Source organism: Cetorhinus maximus, chromosome 3 (genome assembly GCF_964194155.1).
Source record: "Cetorhinus maximus chromosome 3, sCetMax3.hap1.1, whole genome shotgun sequence".
NCBI lineage: Eukaryota > Metazoa > Chordata > Chondrichthyes > Lamniformes > Cetorhinidae > Cetorhinus > Cetorhinus maximus.
This window is the reverse complement of record NC_135881.1, coordinates 155334013-155360661: the sequence shown is the minus strand read 5'-3', so window position 1 is coordinate 155360661 and position 26649 is coordinate 155334013. Positions and strand designations below refer to the sequence as shown.

General features: G+C 42.5%; 1 protein-coding gene and 1 pseudogene across 2 annotated transcripts in view; both read right to left on the bottom strand.

Moving 5' to 3' along the window:
* Positions 1 to 26649, bottom strand: part of fbxl7 (F-box and leucine-rich repeat protein 7) — a 398497-nt gene that overhangs the window by 214536 nt on the left and 157312 nt on the right. The gene's annotated exons all lie outside the window — the stretch shown is intronic.
* LOC144673439 (cytochrome c oxidase subunit 6C pseudogene) lies at positions 4419 to 4794 on the bottom strand (annotated as a pseudogene).

Here is a 26649-nt window from a genome sequence, read left to right as displayed (position 1 = left end):
CTGAGAAAATTGGGTCTGATAGGACAAGTCAGGAAATTTCCCAACATGTGCTACCCATCTCGAAGATGAAAGTTCAGCATCTAGAGTCATAGATTCATTATGACACAGGAGGCCATTCAGTCCATCGTGTCCATGCTGACTCGCTGTACAGCAATCAAATCAGTCCCATTCTCCCGTCCTATCCCCACAGCCCTGCAACTTTATTTCCCTCAAATGCCCATCCAATCTCCTTTTGAAATCATTCATCTTCTTTGCTTCCAATACCTCGTAGACAGCGAGTTCTAGCTCAGTACCGCTCATTGGGTAAAAAAGTTCTTCCTCACACTCTCCCTTGCAGCTCTTGCCCAAAAGCTTAAATCTGTGTCCCCTAGTCCTTGTACCATCAGCTAACGAGAACGATTTTTTGGTCTACCTTACCTAAACCTGTTTGAGGTGTCAGCTGTGGCTCAGTTCATAGCACCCTCACCTTTGAGTCAGAAGGTTGTGGGTTCATGTCCCACTCCCAGAAAAAAACAAACACAAGAACTGTGAATGTACTCGAAAGAGTTACCTAAACCTGTTATAATCTTGTGCACCTGATTCAAATTCACCCTCAATTTCTTTTGGTCCAGGGAGCATAACCCCAGCATTTCCAACTTAACCTTACAGCTAAAATTTATCATCCCTGGACCTATTCTAGTAAATCTCCTCTGGACCCTCTCAAGGACCCTCATATCCTTCTGAAAGTGTGATAATCAGAACTGGCCACAATACTCTAGTTGTGGCCTAATCAAAGCTTATAAAGGTTTGACAAACTTCCCTGCTTTTTTTTTATTCATTCACAGGATGTCGGCTTCGCTAGCTGGGCCAGCATTTATTGCCCATCCCTAGTTGCCCTTGAGAAGTTGATGGTGAACTGCCTTCTTGAACCGCTGCCCAATCCATGTGGTGTAGATACACCCACAGTGCTGTTAGAAAAGGAGAGCCAGGATTTTGACCCAGCAACTGTGAAGGAACGGAGATATATTTCCGAGTCAGGATGGTGAGTGACTTGGAGGGGAATTTGCAGGTGGTGGTGTTCCCATCTACCTGTTGCCCTTGAACTTCTAGATGGTAGTGGCCATGGGTTTGGAAGGTGCTGTTGAAGGAGCCTTGGTGAATTCCTGCAGTGCATCTTGTAGATGGTACACACTGCTCCTACTGTGCATCGGTAGTGAAGGGAGTGAATGTTTGTGGATGTGGTGCCAATCAAATGGGCTGCTTTGTCCTGGATGGAAGCTTCTTGAATGTTGTGGGAGCTGCACTCATCCAGGCAAGTGGGGAGTTTTCCATCACTCTCCTGACTTGCACCTTGGAGATGGTGGACAGGCTTTGGGAAGTCAGGAAGTGAGTTACTTATCGCAGGATTCCTAGCCTCTGACCTGCTCTTGTAGCCACAGCATTTATATGGCTAGTCCAGTAGTTTCTGGTCAATGGTAACCCCCAGGACGTTGATATTGGGGGTTTCAGTGATGGTAATGCCATTGAACATCATGGGGTGATGGTTGGATTCTCTTGTTGGAGATGGTTGTTGCCTGACACTTGTGTGACGCAAATGTACTTGCCACTTGTCAGCCCAAGCATGGATATTGTCCAGGTCTTGTGAATTTGGACATGGACTGGTTCAGTATCTGAGTCATTGCGAACGGTGCTGAACATTGTGCAATCATCAGCGAACAGTCCCATTTCTGATCTTATGATGGATGGAAGGTCATTGATGAAGCAACTGAAGATGGTTGAGCCTAGGACACTATCCTGAGGAACTCCTGCGGTGATGTCCTTGAGCTGAGATAACTGACCTCCAACAACCACAACCATCTTCCTTTGTGCTAGGAATGACTCCAACCAGCGGAGAGTTTTCCCTTGATTCTGATTGACTCCAGTTTTGCTAGGGCTCGATGCCACACTCAGTCAAATGAGGCCTTGAGACAAGAGCAGTCACTCTCACCTCACGAGTTCAGGTCTTTTGTCATATTTGAACCAAGGCTGTAATGAGATCAGGCGCTGAGGGCCCCGACGGAACCCAAACTGGCCGTCAGTGAACATGCTATTGATAAGCAAGTGCTGCTTAATAGCACTATTGATGACTTTATTACTTCACTGATAATCAAGAGTAGACTGATGGGGCGGTAATTGGCCAGGGCACTGCAAGTTCTGGAACACAAGTCTATTGCTGGAATATTGTCAGGTCCCAAAGTCTTTGCAGTATCCAGTGCCTTCAGCCGTTTCTTAATATCGTGTGCATTGAATCGAATTGGCTGAAGACTGGCATCTGTGATCCTGGGGACCTCTGGAGGAGGCCGCGATGGATCATCCACTCGGCACTTTTGGCTGAAGATCAGCAAATGCTTCAGCCTTATCCTTTGCACTGGCTCCTCCATCATTGAGGGTGGGGATATTTGTGGAGCCTCCTCCTCCAGTGAGTTGTCCTCCACCATTCATGACTGGATGACAGGACTGCAGAGCTTAGATCTGATCCGTTGGTTGTGGGATCGCTTTACACTTGCTGCTTATGCTGTTTGGCGTGCAAGTAGTCCTGTGTTATAGCTCACCAGGTTGGCATTTTTAGGTATGCCTGGTACTGTTCCTGACATGCCCTCCTGCACTCTTCATTGAACCAGGGTTGATCCCATGGCTTGATGGTAATGGTAGAGCTGGGGCATATGCTGAGCCATGAAGTTACAGATTCTGCTACTGATGATGGCCCACAGTGGCTCATGGATGCCCAGTCTTGAGTTGATCTGTTCGAAATCTATCCCATTTAGCACGGTGGCAGTGCCACACAACACGATGGAGAGTATCCTCAATGTGAAGGCGTCTCCACAACGATACTCCTACTGCATCTGCAGCAGGCAGGTTGGTGTGGGTGACGATGGACAAGTATGTTGCACTACCTGTCACAGACCCAGTCTAGCAGCTATGTTCTTTAGGGCTCAGCCAGCTTAGTCAGTAGTGGTACTACCCAGATGGGTTTTTACAACAACCACAGTCATCATTCGACTTTTAATTCCTGATTTTTTACCATCTGCCATGGCGCAATTTGAACCCAGGTCCCTGGAGCATTACCCTGTGTCTCTGGATTACCAGTGCAGTGACAATACCACTATGCCATCACCTCCCCTGGTACTCAATACCTCTACTTATGAAGCCCAAGATCCCATATGCTCTGCTAACTACTCTCTCAATGTGACTGGCACCTTCAAAGATCTATGCACATGAACCCTCAGGTTCCCCTGTCCCTGTACACTCTGCGGAATTGTACCATTCAATCTAATTTGCCCCTCCCTATCCCTTCTGCCAAAATTCGTTACCTAATGCTCTATTGAATTTCATCTGCCACTTGTCTGCCCATTCTGCTAGCCTATGTCCTGTGGTAGTTGATTGGTATCATCGTTACTGTCTGCTACACCTCCGAGTTTGGTATCATCAGCAAATTTTGAAATTTTACTCTGCATTCCAATATTTAAAAAAAAAAAGAGGTTCCAGCACTGAACCTTGGAGACCATCAACGTCCACCACCCTTCAATCTGAAAAACAAACATTTACCACTATATCTTCACTCCACTGGGGAGATGGTGGTGTAATGGTAATGTCACTGGACTAGTAATCCAGGGGCCCAGGCTAGTCTCTGCGGAGGTGTCCAAATCCTACTATGGCAGATGGTAGAACTTGAATTCAATTAATAAATCTGGAATATAAAACTGGTCTCAATGAAGGTGACCGCTATCATCAAATGTTGTAAAAACACATCTGATTCACTAATGCCCATTAGCGAAGGAAATCTGCCATCCTTACTCAGTCTGGCCAATATATGACTCCAGTCCCAAAGCAATGTGGTTGACCCTTAAGTGCCCTCTGAAACGGCCTTGCAAGCCACTCAGTTCAAGGGCAATTAGTGATGGGCAATAAGTGCTGGCCTTGCCAGCGGCACCCATGAAAGAATAAACAAACAACTTCATCTTCAGCTGTTGCTCCAAAAATGCAGGATTCTGCAATCAATTTTATATTAACATGTTGTGGATGGAGCGAGTAAGAAAGGAGATGGGAAAAAAACAAATTACGTAATGTCGTGGGACCTAGGTCAGTATTACTGTTTAAGGGTATCAAGGTAGGTTTTAAATTTCTTGGCTGATTGTCATGCACTCAAACCATTCCAACGTTCATCCATTTGTTCCTGGAAAAATAAATGGAGCCTTTTTTTTAAGGAAGGCCATTATATTTTCCTGCTCTGTTAGTGCTTTGCTTGCAAACCACACCAATGTCCACCACTTACTGTGATGCACTAGATAGAAAAGCAGTTTCGCTTTTAATATTGGCAAATTTTTTTCCCCTAAATTTAGTAAAGATTAAAATTCCTGCCAATAATAACAACAACAGGATGTTCTCACCATGTTTTTTTTTTAAACGGTCAGAAAATTAAATGTTTTATTTATGTATCAGGTATAGAATACACAAACTATATCCTTTCATCTCCAATTCCAAGTGTGTATTTGATGAGCAATCCTGTCACTTGGTCCAAGTTTCCTTTGCAAGAATTTATTTCTTTGGTTTCACACTTTCAAACACACCAGCATCCCTCATGGCTTCAAATGTCTTCATGGCATCATATTTCTTATAGAAGTCAGCACATGCTTTCTTCCTGGAATCAGCTACTACGGACTTGAAGGTACCAGCTACAGAAAAAGCTGAAGTAAAAGCCACAGCCAGGTGAAACCGTAGACGTTTGGCCAACAGGCCTCTCATCACAGGCTTGGCAATCACAGCAGAAGACGTGGTTTACTCTCTATCCACACAGCCTTCACCTGCCAGAGAAACCAGGCCTTTGCTGCCCAAAAGGTAGGTGTAGGTTGATGAGTGAGCCAAATCCAGACCCTCTGGCTGACTCACTACTTGACAAGCAATTGTGCTAAATGCAGAGATATTCATTTAGATTAAATAGTACTAAGCCTCAAAGTACTTACACCAAAGAATGGACATAGATCCTTTTTAAAAGTGTCTAAATTATTATAAAGAATGGTAAATGCAAAAATTCCAAAACTAACCGACTATTGAGAATAGCAATTACTTGGAAATTGATAAAAGTGATTCTTTGCATGGAAGTAGGGAGTTTTATGAATATCTCACACATATTCAACTTATACAATGGTTCTACACATTGATCCAAGGCTATAGTAACTGTACTTTAGGTACAGGTACTGTATGTGGGCCATTTCTAAGTTATATAACAAAATAAAAGTACATTTATAGCAAAGTGTCAGTACATTCATCCCACTGAAGTTCACTAATTTTTTCTGCCCCACAGGTACACCAATGTGAAATAATTACGCAGAACAATAATCATCACTAAGCATCAAGTCCAGCCTCATATTTTGAATCAAATATCAGAACAACGCAACTTCACCAAAGTCATTATACACACTCTATACATTTAAAAGTAAAGAAATGCATCTTGTAAAAATATAGGTATTATTTAACTATCAAAAATCTGATTAAGGTCAATAGTTTTACATTACCAGTATATTTTCTGGAGCAATCATTATTTAAAAGATTTATTTTTAAACAAGAGTGGCTAAGTTGAACCTAAAGGCTCAGCAATGATATTCTGGTTGTTGGCCTCAATCCTAGACTTTCTCTTCCACTGTGATGGCAGGTTGAGAATAAATTACATATTTTTGGAGCCAGGACTTATCCCTACGGCTCAGCTGAAGTAAACCTGCTCTATAAACTAAGTGATTATACCATTATATCCATTTATGTGCCTATCACCATGTACATTTTCTTTAGCATTTCCAATCATGGAGTAATACTGGATGTCTGTTGTATATAGGTAAAAGTGATTTCCAGTGTTACAGAGGTAAAAATGATGGAAAACATAATAATGTATGAAATCACTAAATTATTACTGCCTCACTTAAGTGCACATGTCCTTATTCCGGTAAACAATTCCTAGACAGATCATGGCACCCAAGAAAGTGGGCAGGTGTGCAATGTTGTAGGTTTTTCCGATCCCATTTTCAACCCTGCCCTTGGGCACTGCCTAAAGACAAGTGGAAAGAAAGAAAGTTATGTATATTCTGTCTATCAAATACATTAGATATGCGGGCAAATTGTACAGTCCAAAAACGGGTCCAGGATTCAGAATACACAATTAACCAGTGCCCCTTCAATGGAATGCAGGCAGCACGGCAACTCAGAATTGTCTGTTAATTATAATAATTCCTGGGTGCAGCCAGCACGCACTACCAACACAGTTCATTAACTGCACATAGCAGCAGAGGGACCAAAATCATTCCTAATTTGCATTACTTAAAGCTAGATTGCACCTTTTAAATGAGAGGTGCACTGTGGCTGCAGCAAGTATTGGAAGTCATTCTACAAGTGAATCTAATTTGGGAAAGTATGAAGAATGACTGATCATGGGAGAGTGTGGGCATTCAGGTTACTGGACGCTGTACTGGAAGGTTTAATGGAGGAGATGGAAAGGAGGAATGATGGCCTACACGATCAATGAGGCAGGAGGCCCGACATTCAAACGATGTGGGAACAGGTTGCTGAAGTCAGGCCAGGAGCATAATCCCATTGTCAAGTTAGCATTTATGATGCTTCCACTCACCCTTTCACCTACATGTCACAGTTATTCAACCATGACAACCATATCATTCACCCACTCACACTTCCCTCTCTCTTGAGGAGAAGATGGCGTACAACCACATTTAGCAAGTTCTAATTGCCAAGGAGGGATGCTGCTGGTGATAATGGGAAGGGCCACTGCTGAAGTCAAGGCAAAAAGCAGAGTTGAATCCTTCGAAGATTTTATTATCCTCCTATATAATCCTCATTGTCAAAACCTATTTCTTCCTTATTCCTAACTCACTTCTGACTTACAAGCTGCAGATGGGATAAGTATGCACTTGTTATTTTCTCCTTTACCCCATTACAACCTAACCCTTTTTATTTAAGATGCCTATGAACTGCAACCTTCACAGACAGTGATGGAAGAGCAGTAAGACAACAAAGATGAAGGCACACCATCACTCAACTACACATTGGCAGCCACCAGCTCAGATTAGGTCACTGCACATAATTTGGAAGATAGGATAGCCGTGATATATACACATGCAGGGCTGAATTTAATGCCGAAGGTGGTGGCACTGATGGTGGGCCAGAAAGCTGGGGGCAACCCCACTGCAGCTGGTTCTGGAGGCCCTGATACGAATCTGTGCCCATCAGGCATCAGAGCTCCTGTTACTTTAAGTGCGAGATGGAGCAAGTCCCAGAACCCAGGTGAGCGGACTCAGGATCACCAGCGACAGTCAGGCAAGCCCTGGTGGGGGAGGGGATGTTTCTACATGCGTGGCTTTTGCCAAGGGGCTCTCCATGGGCCACAGGGTGCCCGATCAGGAAGGGCCCCCACCCCAAGCCCACAGGCAGGCAGCCAGCTTTTATTGTCAGTGACAGCATGAAAAGCCCCTAAATGACCCTTAGTTGGCCTCTGGACGGGAAGGTCAACTTGATCTTCCTGACCCAAGTGAATTGGACTCCACCCACCACCTTCCCTCCCAACACTACACCTGCCCCCATCAACCTCCCCCTGCCAACCCACCGGCCTTCCAACCTGCTCCCGTGGGCCAGATGAAAGCGCACCTGAAATTCTGGAGTGGACCTCCATAATGGCAGCGCTGGCGTCAAATCAACATTGCACACTTATGATATCATGATCTGTCATGTCCAAGCCCTAACCCTTTCACACATATGGAAAACTTTGCATTGGAAATATATGAGCACACGCATTGCAGATGGCATTTTAAAACATTCAAGGTTCCCCCGAGTCCAATTTTGCCCCTATAATTCTTGGGTCACAGAATAATAAAGATATTATTTTGCTGGTATGATTTGTATACAGGTGCAAGAGACTTCCTATATTCAATATGACAGTAAAACTAACCATGAACAGATTCCCATGCAGCAGCATTGGCAATGTGACAAAACTGGGATTAAGTAACCAGTTGTATTCAACAGGACAAAAGGAGAAAATTGCTCATAGAGTATCAGGATTGCAATTCTGTGAATTTGGCTGTAACTCCTCCAAGTTGAGTGCTGTCCTGTCCTCCCTTAATGACTTTCTCCATATACACTCTCCTACTCATAATTCATAGTCTCTCTCTCAGCCTTGCCTTTCATGTGGTCTCTCCATTCTCATTGGGCGGAATTTTACAGCCCTGTGGTGGTGGGGGCAGAGCTGTAAAATGCGGCAGGCCATTCAAAAGTCCATTGACTTCAGCGGGACCGTAAAATCTCGCCAGCGTAAAATTCTGCTCATTATCTGTATCGTAGATAAGGCCGTTTCTGATTACTTCCTTGCATCCTTCACCACTCTCATCCCCTGTTTCTATTTCGATGGCCCTCTGTTCACCTCGGTACTTCTCCAGCTGTTGATTTATTCAAACAATCCTTCACCATTGATGCTCTTGTCTCCAGTAAAATGCTTTCTCTCCCCCAACTGGCTGTTCCCTTGGTAGACTCCCATTCTTGATCCTTAAATCTATGAAGCACGGATTTCAATGCATATGGTGCACACTTTTCCACAAGATTTTAGTTACTCATCGCCAGATCTGGCCACATCAAACACCATCAGGCCTTGTTCTCCTCTCGCAAAACTGTTCAATATATCAGGATCATTCTGGAATGAAAGGATAGCTTCTGGTTTCTTCGCTCCACCACCACCACCATCTTCCTAAAGCCTTCTCCTCGAAAAAAATATTTCTGACCTCTCAGCCGTGCAAATTACCACTCCATCTCAAATCTCTGTTTCATCTTACTGAGCCATTGGGGAATGAAAATGCTTCATAGTATTAAATCTCAATTAAAAGACTAGAGAAACAAAGAATACTTGCTTTATAACATAAATAAATCTCCTTGACATAAAAATCTTTGTCTACAAAATCACATGTGCTCAGAAGAAGCAAATGAATAATTTTTATGCTATTAAAGAGGAATTGTGGGACTTCTCCTGTCAAAAACAACACTTATAATCACTGATAAATGTAAATGTAAATGTTTTTATAGATGCTTTTGCAGTGTCCTGTAAATCTTTCCCTTGATGTTACAACAACAATCATACATCTCCCTATACACTTGTAAACAAAATCCTGCGTTTTTCTGGGGAATTCATTCAAAGTCATAAACTTGTTTTGTGGCATATCTTATCCAGTATTACAGTAAAGTGCACACAGATGGAAGAAAAATACTGGGATTTCACATACTTTTCAAATCATTGCAAATGACCATACAAGCACGAAAAAGCAAAGCAAAGCAATAACATTCTCCCAAAACACAATACAATAAACGACCAGAACCATTACATGCTTGACTGTGAAGGTAATGTTCTGCAAACAGGGCTAGCACCAGCATATGCATAAATATAATATATAGATATATATTTCATATATATGTATATATACATTATATTAAATAGCACAAGAATAGAGGATGACAGAATCAACGGCAATTAGTATAATGACTGGTGCCTCATGGATTTGAGCTTTGTGGCTGCTATACAAAATGCCTTAAAGTTGTATTGGGTAAGTTGCAGCCAAAAAAAATCCACATGACTGATTGCATGCTCCAATAACCTTGGTATAATTGTCAAATCCAAAAAGAGAAGGGGACAGAAAAAAGGCAGGCTGATATAATGATAGTTTCAGTCTGGGCATTAAATTTGGTGATGATCATAAGACACAGAACTAAGTGAAGAGAAGGAATCTCTATTTACAACATCTAAGAGCCACAGGTGCTGTCAGACCTGCTGAGTTTTTCCAGAATTTTCTGCTTTTGTTTCAGATTTCCAGCATCTGCAGTATTTTGTTTTTATCTATTTAAGAGGACTTCACGCATAGGCTTATATTTTAGAGATTTCTAAACATCCTCAAAAAAACAGAAGGCCTAGTCCAAAACCAGAGATGACAATCCCAAATTCTACAACAGCAACAATTTGTACGTATATCGCACCTTTAACATAATAAAATGTCCCAATATGCTTCACAGGAGCATTATAAAACAAAATTTGACACCAAACCATATTAGGTTAGATGATCAACAGCTTGGTCATGGAGATAGGTTTTAAGGGTGTCATAAAGGATGAAAGTGAGGAAGATAGGCAGAGAAGTTTAGGGAGAGAATTCCAGAGTTTAGAACATTGGCAGCTGAAGGTATGGCCACCAAAATTGGGGATGTTCAAGAGATCAAAAGTACAGGAGGGCAGATATCTTAACAGATGTGGGGCAGCAGGAGACTACAGAGGTAGGGAGGGATAAGGCCATGGAGGGATTTGAAAACAAGGATGAGAATTTTAAAATCAAAGTACATCAAGTGACAATTATCTCTACATTCTTGCTTAATGCTCAATTGTACAGCTCGAAATCGACTGTGCTGGTCTGCAATTCTACTTCAAAGGAAATTAGCAAACTTCAATTTGCTAGATTGCTTCGTTATCTATTTATAGTTGAGGTGGGTTTAAACTAAATTGACAGGGACATGGACACCAGAAGTAGAAAAGGGGAAAAGGTGCACAAAGGAGTGAGACTGAGTGTGGATAGTATGAGAGAAGTATTAGATAGGGGCAGACTAAAAATGACTATGAGGAAGACAAAGACAGGTTTAGAATACATATGTGTAAATACACAAAGTGTCCTGGATAAGGTTGGTGAGCTACAAGCACAATTAAATGTGTGGTAATATGACACATTGGCAGTAATAGAAACATGGCTTCAAAATAGTGAGAACTGGGCATTCAATTTTCACAAATGCAAAGTGTTCAGAAAAGATAGGAAAGGAAAAAAGGGAGGTGGGATAGCATTACTTCTTAGGGAAGACATTGTGGTATTGGAAAGAAGGGATGTCCAAGAGGGAGCAAGGACAAATTCCATTTGGTTAGAGTTGAGAAGGAAAAAGGGTATGATCATACTACTGGGAGTATTCTATAGGCCTCCACATGGTGTTGAAGAAATATAGAGTGATGCTACTGGGTGGCTTTATTACCCAAATATCAATTGGGATAGTGTTACAGTAAAGGACAAGGAGGGGGAGGAGGTTTTGAAATGTGTTCAGGAGAACTTCCTCGACCAGCATGTCCTTGGTCCAACCAAGAAAGGGCATTGCTGGATCTGGTCCTGGGGGTTGAGGTGATACAAGTGGACCAAATGTCTGTGGGGGAACATTTGGGTAACAGTGATCATTGTATCATAAGGTTTAGATTAGTACTGGAGAAGAGCAAAGAACAATGTAAAGTAGAGCTTCTAAATTGGAAGAAGGCTATCTTCAATGGGATGAGAGAGGATCTAGCCAGGGTAAAATGGAACCAAAGACTGACTGGGAAAACTGTAACAGAACAATTTGTGATCATAAGGAGATGTTTTGGGTACAGGTTAGGTACATTCCAACATGAGCGAAAGGCAAGCGAGCTAAAGCCCAGGGCTCCTAGAATGACAAGAGAGTTGAGAACATGATGAAACAAAAGAAGAGGGTGTATGATGCATGTTTGGTGAATTCTTCAAGAGAGAACCACATAGAAGTTGACAGGGGAAGTGAAGAGGAAAATAATATTGAAAAAGAGAGAATATGAGAATAAAATGGCCCTAAACAAAAAATTTAAGAGCCATAATCACACTAAAGGTGGCCATTTGGCCCATTGAGTCCATGCCAGCTCTTACTAAAGTAATCCAGTCAGTCCCATTCCCCTGCTCCATCCCCTACTCCATCCCCTATCATGAAAGATTATTTCCCTCAAGTGCCCATCAAATTCTGAATAATTACAGGCTGGTTTTAGAAACAATAATGAAGGAAAAAAATTTACAGGCACTTGGAGAAGTTTCAGTTAATTGAGGACAGCCAGCACCAAGTAGTAAAAGGCTGATCATGTTTGCCAAATCTAATTGAACTTCTGCAGTGAAAGTTGTCTATATGGATTTTAAGAAGATGTTTGACAAAGTATAACATAAAATGTTCTTGGAATAGGAGAATTTCTGGGTTAACTTTGATATTAACTTCTAATCTAGATTCTTGATTCTATTCTGCTATAACTCTAAGAACTGAGGTGGTTAAAATACTACTCATCGGAAGGGCACAATATATTCTTCTGATTATGCTGGAATGCAGTGCAATTTTTTATAACGTGGCATTGTCAATGCTTTGCATTTGTGGTCAGCGGTGAAAGAATGCTTAAATTTGTCCACAGATTTTTTTTGTGGGCTTTGAGCAGCAATTTATGGTATTTAGGGAACCTTTTTTAGTACGGTGGCCTCTACAGGGAATCTGTGGCATGTGTGAGCAAGGGAAGTAAGAATGAAGACTCCCCACTAGAAAACACAGAATCTAACTCAGGAAAGAAAAGAGAGAGAGGGAAAGAAAGATGGGATTAGAAGAGACAGATAAAAGAGGCAAAGGGAAAAGTTTAAATCTTAATTCTTATTTATCCTCCAACAATAATTAAATTCTTAAAGAATGAGAATCCATACCTTTAAGCTTTCAGGCCAGAGAGATCGTTCAGCAGCAATTAAAACTTATCATGCCATTAAAAATACACTTCAGCCTCAATGCACCAACCCTAACTTTTCCAGCTTAGTGGATCACTACCGTAATTTTAAACCCTTCAAGTATTTTAATACTGACTATGTCAGTGAGGTACTGGTGTGGTGAAGTCTGTGGAGAAGCAGGGAAAATAAGACAGCAACTTCTGATTATGTAAACATGGAAATCTGGAAGTTGCTATCTGACTTACTCCATAACAATGAGTGTTCTGGTGGCCTCACCATTATTGCTTTTGCAAAATCTGGGCCAATGTCGCCATGGGATGACATTGGCAGATTAATTGCATTTAAATTGATGCAATCTTCCTAAGAATGTAGTGTCACCATTACAAATGGTACTGTTTATAGATAATGGAGATCCTCCAAAGCTCACTCTGTTTTCCATCAGAATAGAACTCACTCGATGACTACAGTAATCTGTAATTTTCTGTTTTAGTTTAGGATTGGTCGTCTCCAGGAAAGGAAATAATTTAAGCACAATGCATTTTCACATTGCAATAAAATTATGAAAACGCAGGCACATCTGGCAAATTTTTCTTGACCTTTCTGCATAAAATAAAGGTGATACTCATAGAGCACCCTGTGGAAAAAAACAAGCCAAAATCTCAGGCAAAATGGGGATTTGAGTTCTGTTCTCCTTGCCAGGAGCCAAATGCATTTTTGTTGCAGTTGCAACTTCATGTCACCTCATATAGCTTAAATTGTTTCAGTTAGGTTAGATTACAATCTATTAGTGCTAATATTATCCTTTTGTGTTATATTTAAATGAAATATCCTTAACGCCTTCACTCCCCCTTACCACCATGGCAACAAAAGCAAGTTAGGTTTTTGCTGTTATTTGGACATAGAAGGTGGTGAAAGGCCTTTAGAACCATTGGATTTCTGTTCTGATACTACTGACTGGGTTGCTAAGCAACTTCAGAAGACATAAACACAAAACTGACGGGCAGGAAAAGATGAACCGGTCCATCAAACCAGCCCACATTCAGCATGGCTGGAGTAAACTACATACTTTGTTCCTCACCTCCCCCACCCACTGCTCACTGAGCAATCTCCTGGGAGGCAAAAAAAAAGCCCAGGGGCCTACAAAGGAACAAAATACTCTGGAAAAATCCACTGTGATACCCTCAGGAGATCGGGAGTCCAGGAGAGCAGAGAAGGCAGCTACGAATCAACCATGTTGGCATGGGCCTGTTTGGCTACATTTTTGTATGTTTCAAAGCATTTTCAACCTTGTATCCAACCGAAACAATGCAACAATGAACATTATGATAAAACAACTTGTTATGATCAGGTGAGGAGGGGGTCAAATGGCTTGCATCTTATCCCTCTCGTCATTTGGCCGCAGCAGGTTTTGTTTTGAAAAGAATATACTTGACACACACACACTCAGCTGGCTTCAGACTTTCCTTCGGCATTTGCGATGTTTCCGATTTAAAGGTGTAGCTGGCTGATTTGGTTGTTCTTCTGGAGCTGGTAGTGCTGGGCTGAATTTCATTTAAAGAAGCCTCTGTTTGCAGTCGGAGTGTCCCTGAATGGTTACAGTCAGCAAATAGAGCTTAAAGCTTGCCAGGCGTATTGAAGAGACAGGGAGGCCCCACTTGGGTCTTCTCTATCAACTTCTCAGCTGCTTGTCCCCATTTCCGCTGAGATAACATGTGCTTAAAATATACAAAGAGTTGGCTTGTCATTTGACCTTCCTTCTCCAACAGCCAGGGGGAATCCCACATAAGTTCATTTATCATGTATTCCAAGGGTAACTTGATTAGCTCATGTCTGGAAAGCTATGCTAGCCAGGGTCCAATTGTCCAGCGCTTAGTCTTAATGGTCCATTGCCAACCTCAGGTGATTGCCTTAATGCATTGTTATTGGGGCTGGGGTTACGAGTACTTCACATTCCCAAGAAGGTCATTGCCTTTGGTGGGTTTTGGAGACAGGCTGCCTCCATTTCAACTGGATTGGAATATGGAATAATAGTAATACAAATTGGGGTGGCCATCTTGGGCTGTAATATCAAGCCACTTTTAGTTTGTGTTTTAATAAGTGTTATTAAAAGTTCAATTCAGGTTTCCAGCTGGTGGATTAAAAATCATTATTGGACTTAAAGCACATCTTCATGACAGCTCCACACCGCAAAATGAAATATGACAACAAGGAGCATTTCATTATAAGCTTGTAATAAAAGAAAACCATACACACACACATTCATCCTCAAACATTCACAGGTCAACCGTATACTGTTACTGCTATGCTCTGTTTAAGTTTCCTTTTGTGATGATTCTGTGCAGAGTTAAACTCTGGATAAATCATATAAAGCATCAGCTATCACACTGTTTTTCCCTGGAATGTGGGTAGCCTTTAAAATAGCCTTGCATGAAGGGTTCTGAATATCTTGTAGGGTTGGGGTCCAGATTACATAAGGTGTTTCAGAACCTGCTGCCTTTCTGGCCCCTTTTCACTTTAAATCTTTGTTAGGCAGCATCTAGGGGGTTTGGGTGTTCACTAACATCTGGTGGTAGTGTTCTGGATATGTTGCTGCTAATAGACATGTGACTTCTGGTGAGCTGTGGGGGTGGCAGAGATTCAAGTTTGCCTTTCTAGGCCTGGAAGAAGCTGACTCTTGCAAACTGCTGGAGAGAAATGCTTGCACGATGCAAATTTCTTTGAATGCCTGGTTGCACTGCATGTATAGATTTTAACCGCTCACTGGCTGCTTCTAAAACCCTTAGGTCTAATCATTCTGTTTGGGGCAAATCTTATTTCTAAGTTGATAATGGGTTGTAACATGTTCTTAAACCCTTGTAAGGTGTCCGGACTCGCCTCTTGCACCTCAAAATCAGTGGATTCTGAAGCTGAACTGCTGGGGTTACTGCTGAGATTTGAAATTTAGACTTGACCATTTGACTTGCCAGTAAGTAATTCCATACAAGATTTCACTAGGTTGCCCCTTCCACAAGTGGAGTTTGTTTTAGGGTGTGTTACATTCCCTTTTCCCTCGGAAATGGGTTTTCCTTTAATCTGTCCCATGTCTTCTGGGAAACTACTGCCTTCAGGTGGCTGTGCAACTCCTGCTGTATGCCCCTGTGGCATTTCAACCAGGTGAGGCATCTCTCTCACTTTCTGCTTGTCTGCTTGGGAACCTCCCAATCTGGAAAGAAGATTTCTGCTCACTACACCTCAGGTGAATTTCCTTCAACCTCTACTGGCTCTGTTCAAGCATTTTTACTTTCTCCTGGCCCTGTCTTGGCCACTTTAAATTCAACGGGCTGTACTTTAAACGTGGTGCCTGGCATGATGAAGTAGTGAGGTGATGGCATAGCAGGCAATTCGGAGCTTGCCTGCCATGGAAACGGCGTAGATCCCGGGAATGCATAATTAATGCGGTGTGTTTGGGACAATACAGCATGAAAAGCCACCATTGTGGCCCGTGGGTAAAACAAAGTTTTACTCACCCACTACTGTACTTAGTGCAAATCTGGGATGATTCCGCCCTTAGGGTCTGAGATAAATATTTTGTATGTATTGTCAATCTCTTCTATATGTGCCATAAAAGCTGATAGTTATTGGTAAGGTGGTCATTCAAAGAGTGTAGGAGTTAACAATAACAAATCAGTATGATCAAAAGCGGAGGGTGCACAGCAGATGGATTTAATTGTGTTCTTCCCATCACATCAAAGAGGCTCAGTTGATAAAATAGTTATGTAATAATTTTTGGTGATGAATTGAAAGATATATAAGGGTGGAAACGTTTAGGGGCTGAGATAGGCCAGGCGCCAAAGGTCTTGGGTTCAGCCAAAATTGGACCTCCCAGCTCATCAGCATATTGTCAGAAACCAATCAGGCAGGCGAACAGTGCTGGCCAGTTCTACAAGAATGAAGTTGAGCCAACGGTCTCTCCAGGAATAGCCCTCGGGTATGTCCTGGAGGAAAGGGGCAGGATGAGAAAGTCAGGATTGAGGAAAGCAACTAGTGGGGTGATTGGGAGGGGTGCCAGTGGGAGGGGAGCTAAGATGGGGCCAGCAGCATTCTTTGGGATTGCTGCGAAGTCAGGAGCAGCAGTCCTGCGACTGCGAGCTTTGTACGGGGTAAGGTGACATCACCAGAGCACCAAGTTTCCGTCAAAACCAAGATGTTGATTGAATCATCCATGACAAGGTCAGGATGCAAGGGCCAACTCTGCAAGTGAACGGACATCCTATAAGTAAATGCGGCCGGGGCGAGAAACCTGGAAAATCAGTGTAATTCACCCTTATCTTGCAATTTTATAACTATCAAAGGAGTATCGTATCAGTCAAAATGCCAATACACTTTCTTTTAAAACTGAGCTGAGTAAATGACTCGCAGTCAGCAAACATGCTTAACATGCAAACATCTTATCTATCCGAATGCCAGAAATAATTAATATTCTGATTGCCTGACTAGTGATAAATAATCCATTTGATTTTCCTAGTCCTACTTCAAAGAACAACAGGAATATGGGCACCAGTCCAAAACTGTTCCTTTTCTATTTGCTTGCGTTTCTAAATTTTGTCGGGTGAGGGCTTTGTTGGAGTTGAGCACTGTTTACAACATTTTCTTGGATTTCTATACTTCTTCCATCAAAGTTACAGTAAACAAGGAGAACCCATAGAAATTCAGCTCCTTTATCATTCGAAAACATGTAATCATAAAGATATTTTGTATAGTTTCTCCTTTAATGAGAGATAGCCATAAATGTAGCATGATAGCTTGTTATCTTCTGTAATTAAGGGATATCCCTCTGATGTTCAATAGAATTTGGCAGGTATTTGAGAATCCCTAAATTTTTGATTTCACACGTGAAATAGCAGTACTTCAGGCAAGAAATGTATGTACAAAACAAGCAATGTAAACTGACTCATTGTCAAACTGAATCAAAGTCTGGTGTTAGCAGGCTGCACCATAGGGGGACCACTACTTATTGTCCCACTAAAATTGTGGCTGCTAGTCAAAATGGGGAATAATTGAAATCTGGAAAATCGAAGGGTCCACTGTACATTATCTTTTGCAAGAGCCAAAAAACATCAGTCGAATAGCCACACAGCTTTTTTATTGCTGTTTCACACTTCGATGTTTAATGTTGACATTAGAATGTAAATAGATTTCACATTCAGTTAATTGATAAGGCTGAAACCAGAAGCCTACTAGCATTGAGTTTCACCCCTTCCCCCATCCCTACCCTGTTAAGAGTAGAAGGAAGTAATTTGTAATCATGTAGCTTTGGAGCTCAATGGGCCATTAACAAAGTATGCACACTGTTCAGCTGCCCTAATTGACTCCAGCATACACATGATTTCCATCGATAGAAATAACTGAATTGGCTTTTGCGCAATCAGTACTTGCACTTAACTGTCTCTTTTCTGCTGTCATGCCATTAGAGTTGGACAGCATATATCCAATTTTTATTAAATGTTCTACGTTGGGATGTAGAAATTGGTAAGGCCAGCATTTGTTGCCCATCCCTAATTGGTGAGCCACCTTCTTGAACTGCTGCAGTCCAACTGGTTCAGGTACACCTGTAGTGCTGTGGGAAGGGATCTCTAGGATTTTGATCCTGCAAAGTAAAAGGAACGGTGATACAGTTCCAAGTGTGGATGGTGTGTGTCTTGGAGGGTAACTTGCAGGTGATGGTGTTTCTCTGCATCCAATAGAAGTCGCAGGTTTGGAAGGTGCTGTCGAAGGACCCTTGGTGAGTTGCTGCAATGCGTCCTGTATATAGTACACACTACTGTCCCTGTGCATCAGTGGTGGAGAGAGTGTATGTTTAAGTTGATGAATGGGCTGCTTTTTCCTGGATGGTGTCAAGCTTGAGTGTTGCTGGAGCTGCACTCATCCAGGCAAGTGGAGGGTATTTCTTCACAATCCTGACTTGTGTCTTGTAGATGGGGAGTCAGGAGGCAAGTTACTCGCTGCAGAATTCCCAGCCTCTGACCTGCTATACCTGCTCTTATAGCCACTGTATTTATATGCTTGGTCCAATTCAGTTTCTGGTCAAAGGTAACCCTCAGGATGTTGTCAGTTGGGGATTCAGCCACAGTAGTGCCATTGAATCAGCCCAAGCCCGAATGTTGTCCAGGTCTTGCTGCATACCGGCACGGGTGGTTTCAGTATCTAAGGAGTTGCAAGTGGTGCTGAACATTGTACAATGATCAGCAAACATCCCAACTTCTGACATTATGAGGGAAGGAATGTCATTGATGAAGCAGTTGAAGATGGGTGCGCCTAGGACACGACCCCTAGGAATTCCTGCAGCAATGTTCTGGGACTGAGATGATTGACCTTCAACAACCACAACAATCTTCCTTTATGCTAGGTATGACTCCAACCGCTGGAGAGTTTCCCCTGATTCCCACTGGCTTCAATTTTGCTAGGGCTCCTTGATGCCACACTCGGTCAAATGCTGCCTTGATGCCAAGGGCAGTCACCCTCACCATTCCTCATAAATTCAGCTCTATTTTCCATGTTTGGACCAAGGCTGTAATGAGATCAGGAACTGAGTGGCCTTTGCAGAACCCAAACCAAGCATCAGGGAGAAGATTATTGCTATGCAAGTGCTGCTTGACAGCACTATCGTTGACACTTTCCGTCACTTTGTTGATGATCAAGAGTAGACTGATGGGGCAGTAATTAGCCAAATTTGATTTGTCCTGCTTTTTGAGAACAGGACATTACAGGCCAATTTTGCTCATTGCCGAGTAGATGCCAGTGTCGTAGCTATACCAGAACAGCTTATTTAGGGGTGCGACTAGTCCTAGAGCACTCATCTTTGGTAGGCATGTTTACAGGGCCCACAGCCTTTGGAGTATCCCATGCCTTCTGCTGTTTCTTGATATCACATGGAGTGCATCAAATTGGCTGAAGATTGACATTTGTAATGCTGGGGAACTCACGAGGAGGCAGAGATGGGTCATTCTCTCGGCACTTCTGGCTGAAGATGGTTCCAAATGTCTTTGCCTTGTCTTTAGCACAGATGTGCTGGGCTCTCCCACCATTGAGAATGGTGATATTTGTGGAACCTCCTTCTTCATTTATTTGATTCATTATCCACCACCAATCATGAATGGATGTGGAGGACTGCAGAGCTTAGATCTAATCCGTTGGCTGTGTCCCTAGGGCATTAGTCTGGACCTCCGGGTTACTAGCCCGGTGACATTACCACAATGCCACTGTCTCCCCATTGATAGCCATGGTTTCATCCTATTCCATTACTGACCTTACCATTTGTAATCATGTTTTTTTATTATTCATTCATGGGATGTGGGTGTCATTGGCTAGGCCAGCATTTATTGCCCATCCCTAATTGTCCTTGTTCAGAGGGCATTTAAGAGTCAACCACATTGCTGTGGATCTGAAGTCACATGTAGGCCAGACCAGGTAAGGACAACAGATTTCCTTCCCTAAAAGATATTAGTGAACCAGATGGGTTTTTACAACAATCAGCAATAGTTTCATGCTCATCATCAGACCTTTAATTCCAGATTTTTAGAATTGAATTCAAATTTCACCATCTGCCATGGTGGGATTTGAACCCAGGTCCCCAGAGCATTATCCTGCATCTCTGGATTACTAGTCCAGGGACAATACCACTATGCTGCTGCCTCCCCCATGTGCAATATTATTAACACTCACCCTTTCTTCCAAATCACAAAGTAGTCAAATCCAGTGAAAATAATGGAGAAAATATCATTACATTTACGTTTTTCACCTCCATTTTTCCTCTTGGAAAGATGAGCTAACTGCCATTAGATAATGAGGTTTATAAAGCTATGTTTTGGGAGTGAGTTTTTAGTTTAAGGTAAAATGACGTTGGTCATGTGCCCTGTTCTGAAGACTGCCTGACATCAAGCCTGAGTGGTTTGATCATTAGAGATTAAAAGGAAGAAGGTGCAAAATGTTTACACTTGGAGACAATGGCAGCACCCTGAGTGCTAACAGTAGAGAGAGAGACTGAAAGTCTCCATAATCCCAGAAAAATATTGAGGATGTCAGGCTGCAAACAGTTTTGCTTTAAACTGTCCATTTACTTCCTTGATAAAAGAGAGTTGGGGCCTCAAGGATAGCTAATCAACATTTCTATCTGGATACAAGCTTATGAGATTCACATTGCCACAGAGATGGGCTTTGAGAGGGGAAGGCTTTCTAAGATATCCCTGAAACTCACTAACAAGGTCGTCTCCCAGGATCCAGGAAAAAGACAGCAGCTAACAGCAGCAAGACACTGTGGTTCACCATTTAGGAATGCTGGTGGGAGCTCACACTCAGATTGAAAAGACCAAATTCATGAGCAGTTAAAACGAGGCTGGAAGATTTGCCTAGCTTGTGCTAGAGGAAGTGCCTCTGGGGGAAAAAACGTCACTGTGAAAGACTGTTCTGAGATTAGACATTTCCAGACTGACAAAGGTAGAACAGAAGTAAATCCTTGGGAGCTAAGAATCACCTTGGACTGGTTCCAGGAGAATTGAATGCTACTTAAAGGACAGTGCAACATATGTCTGTGAAGTATGTCTTCGGTTGTGTCAAAAAGAAAAACTGTAATATTCTGTTTTGAGGTTTAAAGTATAAGTTGCCTACAAAGATGGTGTTTCATCAAAAGTGCTTTTAATCTCTAGTTACAGTACAAGTCTTAAAACATGAAATCTTGTTGTGTCACCCTTTCAACTATTAATTGGAAGTTTGAATTACTTCTTAATAATTATCGGTCTCTACGGAGATCGTAACATTAATCAATAACAACTATGAATGCTGGTTGAACTTATTATCACTCTGAACAACAACTCTTTCAACTCCACTCACTTCCTCCAAATAAAAGGTGGTGCTATGGGTACCCAGATTGGCCTCAGTTCTGCCTGCCTTTCCGTGGGATATTCATTATTCCAGTCCTACTCAGGCCCTCTCCTTCATCTCTTTTTCCTGTCTATTGATGACTGTATTGATGTCCCATCCTGCTCTTGCCATGAACTGGAAAAGTTCATTGACTTAATTTCCAATTTCTACCCTCCCTCACCTTCACTTGGTCCATCTCAGAATCTTCCCTTCCCTTCCTTGACTTCTCTGTCTCCATTTCTGGAGATAGACTATCTCCTAATGTTCACTACAAACCCAAGGACACTGAAAGCTACCTCGACTACACTTCCTCACACCCTGTAAGGACTCCGTTTCATTCTCTCAGTTCTCCATCTCTGTTGCATCTGTTCCAATGATACAACTTCCTACACCACTGCTTTTGATTTGTCTTCCTTTTTCTTCAACTAAGGATTCCCCTCCAGCATGGCTAACAGGGCCATTCGTGTCTAATCCATTTCACGCATCTCTGCTCTCACCCCTTTCCCTCCCTCTCAGAACCATAATAGGGTCCCCCTTGTCCTCACCTTCCACCCCACCAGCCTCCGCGTTCAACAGATAATCCTCCTCCACTTCTGCCAGCTCCAGTGTGATGCCACCATCAAACACATCTTCCCTGCCCTCCCCTTTCAGCATTCCAAAGGGATGATTCCCTTCTCGAAACCCTAGTCCACTCCTCAGTCACCCCTACAACCCCTTACGTAGCTATATACACATGCACAGGATACAGTCCTGACTAAGTGCTATCTTCATGCCGACCTCTACCAGACACCATTACATTCTACTACTCCCATATGACTCTCTACATCATGATGTGGGTGGTACTGTTTCCCCAGTCCCACATTAACCTTCACAGTCCCAAACACCCTAATATTACAAGTTGTAGTTTTAATTAGATTTGATATTTTTCTCTTTGGAACTGACTCAAGGGACCTGAAAAGGTTTCACAGACTGTGGTGTGGTTACAATGTGTAAACGCTGGCAGTATAGTCTGATGTAATTGTGAAATTCTAGACACTGAGAGCTTCCCTTTGGGGTCAATTTCTGGCACAGTTCCGGTCATTCATTTAATCTACCACTATCCCTTTGTAATTTTATGCTTCCATCTACACTGTTGCGCCATCAGCAAACTTGGATATGAGGTGTTCTATCCCATCATCTGAGTCATTAATAAATACGGTGAATAGCTGAGACCCCAACTCAATACCTTGTGGGATACCTCTAATCACATTCTGTCAATTTCAAGGACGAGCACTTGGCACGTCATAACATTCAAGGCTATGGGCCAAGTGCTGGTAAACAGGATTAGGTAGGTAGGTCAGGTGTTTCTCACATGTCGGTGCAGACTCGATGGGCCGAAGGGCCTCTTCTGCACTGTGTGATTCTGTGATTAAACATTCCCCAGTCCAATTCTTCAGTCACCTCTTCCAAAAATCCACTCAAGGTCATCAGACATGAGCTACCTTTCACAAACCAATCCTGATTCTCTCTGATCAGCTGAAAAATTTCAAAGTGCTCAGTCACTCGATTCTGAAATCATCATCATCTTCTTTCAGCTTCTCCCATTTTACTTGGGGTCACCACAATGCTGGTTGATCGCCTTCTCCATCCCCCCCCCCGTCAGTCACTTATCCCTTTTCTAGTCACTTGATCCTCAATCATAGGCTAGCCATTCCTTGACAACAGATGTTAGGGTAACTAGTCTGTAATTCCCTGTGTTTTTCTCTTCCACCTTTATTAAATAGTGGAGTGGCATGCAAAATTTTCCAATCTAAAAGGAAAGGATCCTGATGAAAATCATCTGGTCCTGGGGATTTGTTACTCTTTAGTTATGGAGTCCAAAGAAATACTAAGCAATAAATAAGAACATTTCTTACCAAATGCCAACAAAGAGTCACAGTGAATGGGGAAGTCTCAAACTGGAAACCAGCCTTAAGGGACATGACCCAACGTTCTGTCCTGGGCCCACATTTGTTTTTCCTCTTTATAAATGATATCCAGGATGGAATATCAAGCCAGGTCAGACTCTTTGTAGATGTCTGCCTAGTCTATAGAGCCACTACTGAAGCAGCAGATGAGGTTAGCCTTCAGGGAGACCTAAATAATCTCATCAAATGGGCCAATATATTGGGATGAAATTCAATATAGAGAAATGTAACCTCATACGAGTCAGCAATACTCGATGTCTATCAGTACCCAACAACATAATGCATGATTCCCCCTTGAAGTTACTAAAGAATGCCATTACTATAGATTCACATTCAAAAGAATTTAATATGGAATATACAAAGTTGATACGTTGCCTCCAAGAGATCCAAAATGCTTGAGGTCATGAAATAGAACTTGCATCACTCTTCAACTATTGTAAAGGAAATACTGTACCAGACATTGATTAGACCACACTTAGCTTGGGGCCCATGTACTGCTAAAAACATTACCCTTCTTGAGAAAGTTCTATGCTGGGCAGCTCATTTCATTACAAAAAACTGCTTGTGCAATTCTATTGACTCCCAGTTGGTCACATCACTAGACTGGCACAGTCCCAGAACTGAAGAAAAGTCCTTAGGTGACATGCCTCTATAAAATAATAAATGAACTATTAAATATTTCCAAACAGTACATTAAGCCCAAAAGTGACCGAGCTCGAAGAGTTCATAACCAACAGCTCCAATTATATACACCTCAACCATGCTTCCTTTGCTAATTTCTTTTTCCCAAGAACAATTAAGGACTGGAACAACCTTCCACAAACCTTAATCTCCATGAATTCTAAGGATTCATTTAAGGAAAATCTGTTGAACTTCTTTTAATTAATGTGGCCATCGACTGCACTCATTGTGCACTTCCTGCAAAAATTTCCTCGTGGAAGACTATGGAGGGAAGCCTTACCAATTACCAAAGGTGGAAACTTCCGTTCTGTAATCCAAGTCTGGTGGCAGGCAGGAAAGTTGGTGTGATTCCCACTGGGCGGCAGGACAGCTGAATATGCGTGATATTCCGCTGTTCCGCTCATTAATTATGCATCCGCAAGGAGCATGACGAATCTCGTGGTGGGATGGGCAGCAAGTTGCCCCCCCTCCCCCCCCGTTACTTCATCGGGGGGCAAAGATCCTGACGCCATATTTAAATGGCAACCGGACAGCTATTCACTCAATGCAGGCCAGGAGCTCTGTATTACTTCTCTAGAGTCCTTTCGGCCGCAGCTCTTACAGGAGAAGCTGGCAGATGTGAGCGACCACATCCCGGGACATACAAAGGCACTGCTTTTCACTCATTTCTAGAAAAGAGCACTACTTGCAATACACCCATGGTCAGGCCAATGCTTGCCGTTACAGTGGGCCCTGTTCGCCAGCATCTTGACCTTCTTGAGGCCCCACTGCCTCTTGCTGCTCAGGCCCTTGCTCCTCCAGGCCCTGTGCCAACCTGTGATGGACCTTCTCCTCATCTGGATGCAAGTCATGTGCAAGAAACTTCCCTCAGACTTACCTCCCCTATACCTGAGACCCTACATAGAGAGACATTGCCTTGGCAGCATAGAAAGACTAACCATATGGTCAACCATGACCATTCACCTGTGAGGATGGAGGTTAGGAGTCACGAGTTGGCTGCTGTCCACTAGCCACGCCCCGTGGAGGCATCTACCTCCTAACCTCCCTTCATCACTGCCTCTGACTGCAGCAGAATGGCAAATGGCACAGAATGAACGGCAGATCCACACTTTGCTGGGATCTCAATATTATGAGACCCATGAATCGGGGACAAACCTGCTTCCATGTGGGCTTCACCAATGAGAGGAAAACAAAACTGAGCATGGTTGACATCCAGCTGCCTCATAATTATTAGGGTGTCCCTATCGTCAGCCATTTGTACTGACTTTGAACTCCACTCACCCAATAAGACCCTCCTCCCACTTCGAGGGATTTCACTGACTGATTAACTGGGTAGTTAAGGTCAGATTTGAAAAATGGTGCCCGTCACATTCCAGACTCGATCCATCACCACCTACCATCCCTGTCACCCACCAACTTCCCTCCATCACCCTTGATCCACCCAATCTCACCATTCTGACTAAATTTTTTGTGTTGATTTTGATATCTCTTGAAAGTTTATTTTAATACTCCATTTTTTTAGTGCCTACTATCTGTTTTGTCACCCTTTGCTATTCTTTGTATCTGTCTATTCAACAGGTTCTATGCTGTTTATTGAATTAATAAATCCTTTTTCTTTTAGCTCTATATGGTCTCTTACCTGTTTACTTATACGTGCCTATTTTCCCAGCAATTAGAGCTCTTCCTTAGGGTTAGAAATTGACTCTCCATTAAATTAAATTATTTTTTGAACACCTCCTATGGATTTTCTGTCATTTTACCCATTAACAGATCTGCCCAGTTTATTGTGGACAGTCTCTGGGCTCTCCACTTCGTTTCTTCACATTTTCAGACAAGCATTGATGATCTGCCTGTACCTGGTCCCATTGATGTGGACAGTGTATAAGCTTTTTACTGCCCCCTCAATTGTATCATTGTACAGTTTAGCCCAGCATGACCCAGGCAGTTGGCTGGCTGAACACTCAACAGGGGACTAGCAGCATGCATGGCTAGCACGTATTTCAACCATCCTACAGCACTTAAAGGCAGTCTGTCCCTCTTAAACAGGAGCAGCATCAATTACAAGGGAGCTGCTGCTGACCACCTACAGTGCTATAGAGATATTTAAATAAGAAGTGTTAACAAGGTGAGCATTGGACCTTTAGAAAGTGCATCTGGGGAATTGATAATAGGAAGTAGGGAGATGGCCGATGAATTAAACAGATATTTTGCATTGGTATTCACTATAGAGGATACAATTAACATCCCAGAAATAGCTGTAAATCAGGAAATGGAAGGGAGGGAGGAGCTCAGGAAAATTACAATCACCAGAGAAGTGGTATTGAGCAAATTGTTAGGGCTGCGGGCTGACAAATCCCCAGGTCTGGGTGGACTTCACCCTAAGGTTTTGAAAGAAATGACTAGTGAAACATTTGATGCATTGGTTTTAATTTTCTAAAATTCCTAGATTCGGGGAGGGTTCCATTAGATTGGAAAATAGCAAATGTAACTCCTATTAGTTAGCCTAACATCCATCATAGGGAAAAGTTAGAAGCTATTATTAAAGATTTTATAACAGGGAACTTGAAATAATTCAAGGT